This window comes from Coregonus lavaretus (genome assembly GCF_964263955.1).
Source record: "Coregonus lavaretus genome assembly, chromosome: 36".
NCBI classification, from domain to species: Eukaryota; Metazoa; Chordata; class Actinopteri; order Salmoniformes; family Salmonidae; genus Coregonus; species Coregonus lavaretus.
The window spans coordinates 3,023,160-3,029,159 of record NC_140023.1 but is presented as its reverse complement, the minus strand read 5'-3'; positions in this window follow the sequence as shown (position 1 = coordinate 3,029,159).

Genomic DNA, 6,000 nt, shown 5'->3' with positions numbered 1-6,000 from the left:
GCTGATGATTCATGTTTTCTTTTAAATCCACAACTAGAATCCCTCCACAGCCTCATAGAGGATCTAGATACATTTTCTAACCTCTCTGGATTACAACCAAATTATGACAAATGTACTATATTACGTATTGGATCACTAAAAAATACAATTTTTACATTACCATGTAGTTTACCAATAAAATGGTCTGATGGTGATGTGGATATACTCGGAATACATATCCCAAAGGAAATAAATGATCTCACTTCAATAAATTTTAATAGAAAGTTAGCAAAAATAGATAAGATCTTACTACCATGGAAAGGAAAATACCTGTCAATTTGTGGAAAAATCACCCTGATTAACTCTTTAGTATTATCCCAGTTTACCTATTTGCTTATGGTCTTGCCTACGCCTAGCGAACAGTTTTTTAAATTATATGAGAAAAAAATATTCAATTTTATTTGGAACGGCAAGCCAGACAAAATTAAAAGAGCATATTTATATAATGAATATGAATTCGGAGGACAGAAATTATTAAATATTAAAGCATTAGACCTATCACTAAAAGCTTCAGTCATACAAAAGTTATACTTAAATCCGAACTGGTTCTCAAGCAAATTAGTAAGATTGTCTCACCCAATGTTCAAGAAAGGCCTTTTTCCCTTTATTCAGATTACAACCTCTCACTTTCAGTTATTTGAAAAGGAAATAATCTCCCAAATGTCACTATTTCTAAAACAAGCCATAGAAAGTTGGTTGCAATTTCAATTTAATCCTCCAGAAACGACAGAACAAATAATGCAACAAATATTGTGGTTAAATTCAAATATACTAATTGACAAAAAAACTTTCTTTTTTGACAGAATGTTTAAAAAAGGTATAATCTTCGTAAATGATATCATCGGTAGGACTGGTGGAGTTATGTCGCACATGCAGCTGACAAAAACATATGGAAATGTCTGCTCTACCCAAAATTACAACCAAATAATTGCAGCCTTACCGCAAAAGTGGAAGAGGAAAGTGGAAGGGGGAGAAAGTAAGGAACTTGTCTGTCGGCCTTGCATTAAAGAACATAATTGGTTAAGGAAAACTGTGATAAATAAAAAAGTATATCAGTTTCACTTAAGGACCAAAGGATTGACAGCCGTCCCATATAGATTGCAAAATAGTTGGGAAGAGATCTTTGACGTACCGATCCCATGGCATAGTGTTTATGAACTGACACGCAAAACGACACCGGATTCAAAAATTAGAATCTTTCAATTTAAATTATTATATAAAATTATTGCTACCAATAGAATGTTATTTATATGGGGGATACAATCTTCCCAGCTCTGCAGATTTTGCTGTGAAGAGACAGAATCATTAGATCATTTGTTTTGGTTCTGTCCATTTGTAGCTTGTTTTTGGACACAGGTCCAGGAATGGCTAAAGGATTGCAATATTTACCTGGAACTAACCTTGCAGATAGCATTACTGGGTGATCTGAAAAGTCATAGTCAATCAATCAATAATATAATAATACTTTTAGCAAAAATGTTTATTTTTAATTCACAATCTGTAGAAGCAATGAGAATAGAAAGGTTCAGAACTTTTGTAAAACATCACAGTACGGTTGAAATATATATGGCAAATAGAAATCCTATATGGATGGTGTTAAGAGATAGATGGGAGGTATTGAATAGAGTTGAAGGATGGGACTAATAACAAATAACAACAAATAATAACAAAGATAGCTAATAATGTAAGCATACTGTGTCCATAATAAGTATATAGGTTGTATGTTGGGAGCTTTTGGGAAAGAGCACAGTTAGAAAGATATGGCATATAGAAGCAAACCGGATGGACATCATGAAAATGATCGGAGAGGTTGAGAGTAGAAGAAGTTCAGGAGCAATAAAAAATTTTTTTTTATATATATATATATATATATATATATATATATATAATAGAATTATTGTAAAATTAACTCTGTCCATAAGGTGTAGATAGTAAGTATAGACCGGAAGTAGAGGCCTGGGCATTGTTGTTCACTAATTTACTCCAAGTAGGGAAAGGATGGTGGGGTTGAAAAGTAATAAAGGGGAGTATATATATAAAATAAAAATAAAAAATAAAAAAAACATGGGGGATTGGAAGTGATGCAGACAATTACATTGATAGAAGTTACAATCTATCTGCAATATTAAGCTGATCCATTCCCCCCGAAAAAAAAGAAGAAAAAAATGAAAAGAAATAAAAAGAAAAAAGAAAAAAAGAAAAAAAAGAAAAAGAAAAAATTATAACAAATAAAGACCACACAGTATTAGACTACAACATAATAGAACAGAGGAACAACAAACATTGTCTGTATCCACTACCCAGGAAACAAACTGTGGTCGTAGGTGTTGGTCACAGTTTGATCACCCTGTTGCAGGTGAACTGTCCTGCAATGCAGGAAATGTAAAACTTGTAGTGCAGGGTTCTTCAATTCTGGTCCTGGAGGGCCGAAACACCTCTGTTGTTCATCCTCTCCTTCTAATCAGGGGCTAATTCAGACCTGGGACACCAGGTGAGTAATTAACTACCAGGTAGAAATAAAAAACAGAAGTGTTTCGGCCCTCCAGGACCAGAATTGAAGAACCCTGTTGTAATGTATTTGAGGTTTAGAAATGCTTCTGAAGTTTGTAATTTCCACTTTGAAATGTCAGACTTTATTTTCCCTTACGAAAAATGTATCAACCCCTACAAAAATGTAAATTAATTATAATCCACATAATAATTCACATTTCTTGTTGGTGCAGGATAATTTTTATGCTACAGCAAACTGGCTCAAATTAAAGATTCTACATCTGTGTTTGCCCAACATCTGTGGTTTTGAGCTGTATTCTACATAAGGTTACAAAATTCCAGAAATGGTCAATATATTCCCTTGTTTTCCAGAAATCCTGGTTGAAAGATTTCCGAATTTCCTGCTTATTCCTTTCTGATTCCGGGAATCCTCCAATTGACAAGCACATCTGAGGAAAATCATTACAACCTCATAACAGGATTCATAAAATGATGCTACTCTAGAAACAAAAAAAGTAGATTCTAATGATTGTAACAATGGACAGTGACATTCCCTCCTTCTACTCCAGTCACTTCCTGTTGGTCCACATAGAGTTCTGGAGTATCTGAACACAGAGGTACACACACTAAAGGAAGAAGTCAGCAGCAAACATGGAAATGTCATTATCATAATAAATGAATACAGAACTGTTTTTGTCTTCTCCATATTTTCACATTGGCTAATTTCATGGCCTGGGTCAGAAAGAGATGGAGCTGTAAAAAACAAAGAAAACACAAGTGACCCAAGGGGAAAGGGTTTTGGAGCAGAGGGTAAGCAGATATAACACAAATGAAGTGATAATCAGAAAGCACAGCAGACTGCCTACAGTACTTTAAGGATAGATTAAGGACACACAGATAATAGAGGGGTCTTTCTGGGGTGGTTAAGAGGTGTGACAGAAGCATATTGGAGGCAGATATACTGTATATGTTGTGACATAGGGTTTGGGTTAGCAAGGCTAGGGGTTAGGGGTTAGGGGTTAGGGTTAAGTTTAGGAGTTAGGTTAAAGGATTAAGGTTAGGGTTAGGGGAATGGTTAGCTAAAAGGGTTAAGGTTAGGGGAAGGGTTAGGTAACCTGCTAAGTAGTTGCAAAGTAGCTAAAAAAGTAGTAAGTAGTTGAAAAGTTGCTACTTAGCTAAAAGGCTAAAGTTGTCTGTGATGAGATTCGAACTCGTAATCTTTGGGTGTGATTGCATATAAACTTACTCTTTGAGTCCAAGATTGGTTTATGTGCCATAATTAATAAACCTACAGATTCATTAAGAAAGATTACGATTATTCTTTGATTCCTCCATTACAATAAAGCCCTAAAGATATGTGAGCTAGGCCTAACAACATTTGTTCATAGAGATCCTATTAAATTACTAGAGAGGCTATGTTATAAACCCTCAAAGTTTCAGAATGGGTGGGAAATGGCAGTCATATTGGTCAGGGAGAAATTCAAATCCGGCTAATTGGAATGAATGGCAGTAGAGGCATAATCCTGATTTTACTGATGCAGGAAAATAAAAGTAAGGCATGTGATATATCACAAATTGTGTAATAGAATTCTTGTCTACCTAAAATATTGTCATATAATTATAAATACAGTTTATACAGGTTTTTTTAAACAAATTTTCAGTGTAAATAACCTCTAAAATATATGTAAACAGACCGTAAGTGTCTACATTTTTGTTTTCTTGGAAAGTTGTGAATGCTATTATATCATACAATATCAGTAGGCTACTTATTGCATTTACAACTTGTCTAAGTCCTATCATCAACTGATTTCAACCAGTTTATGGCTGTGGGTTGACTACATTGTTTGAATGGAATGTTGTCATATTGGCAGTTAATTTGAAAAACTGTCTGGCTAGCTAGACAAACATACAGTGCAGATAAACTCTTCAAATTCCTTATTTTACACAATCTCTTTTCACAACAGGGGCAAACCATAGTTGACCAACTCCCTGACCAAAATGGCTGACCTTTATACCATCATAAGAAGATTCATGTCAATTCTAGTATTATAATTCCTAATTATATGGGTTTGTCTTCCTGTCTTATACTACGATCATCCAGTATTTTCCTTTACAGCTCCTCTGCCGCTCAAAAATAAGGGCCAAAGGGGGAAATGTTGTTTTCCTACCTGCAGTTTATCCCCGGTGACGCCACAAGAGGGAGTAAGAGGATGTGCAACTGTTGTCAGGGGGAATTTCGCAATGAATGAAAATTCAACGCATTAACATAAGACTAGCTCTTTAGAGCAGTGTGGATTTATTGGTTTTCCTTTAACTATTTTGGCTATTCATTTATCACAAATTATTTTATAAAATGTGCTTATATTATATTGTGTTATCACTTACAGTAGCTTCATCCTCATTTTGTATTATCAATTTAACTCGTAAGTGCCACTGTAGTCTCACCGTGAGTCCATCATGTCAGTAGGCCAATAATTTCTTCCAATTGTACTACTCAACAGTTTATTTTTTATCACAGATATTTCCTCTAGTCTGTTAGGCCTTAGATGAACAGTCAACCAGGGTAATTGACAGCCAGTAACAAAAAAATACATCTAGCCACACAAAGCTGTATGCCTGTGGTGTGGAATATCTGTTCAGAACATGATTGTGTATAGGACTGCTTGGGGTGGAACTCTAGCTCAGAACACTCGACTGGTTCCAAGGCATGCACACAAGCATGGGGGATAGAGAGCAAATTGTTGGCAGAATCTCACCTCTGTCTATAGCTGAATAAACACAACCATTTGTTTACCCCTTCTTCCCTTGGATTAGGCCTAATTGGGGTGAGTGTGATCGGAGTGACACAACACCAGCTATTAAGAACAATGTTAATCTGTCACAGTTTCTAAATAATCTCATTTTATTTTTGACCGCATAGGTAATCCAGGCGTGTACATGGGAGAGGTAATGTATATGGTTGTTCGGTGAATGTTGGCCAAATTTAGACCTGTTATTAATTATTTCATTAATTAATAAAACAAGGTATAATCGCATTCCGTAGCGAATGTGTTCTGAATAATTCACACTGAAATTACTGTACCTGTTTAGCAGAATGTGTTTCACGTTGGAATGTATATCCATAGTCGGTAGACAATTCTTATTAAAAAGGCTCCCTTACATCACTGAGCTATGGACAAGAAACTATTAAATCCCGTTTTTAGAAGTTAACCCCCCGTCCCGTCTCGTCCCGTCCCTCCCGTCCCCCGTCCCCTCCCCCCAATCAAAATCAAATATGGATGTTCTTGCTTTGCTCGCACACGTTTCCACTACTTCCAGTCTGTGCGTGCAGTTGTGCGTGCGAAGCGATTAGGGTGGAAAAGGCCTAGGCCACATACAAAATCTCAGCAACTCATTTGCGTCAATTAATATTCATCAGTAGGCCTATAAACCAATGAAGTTCCTGGTTAAAAATGAAATAAGGAACCAGGC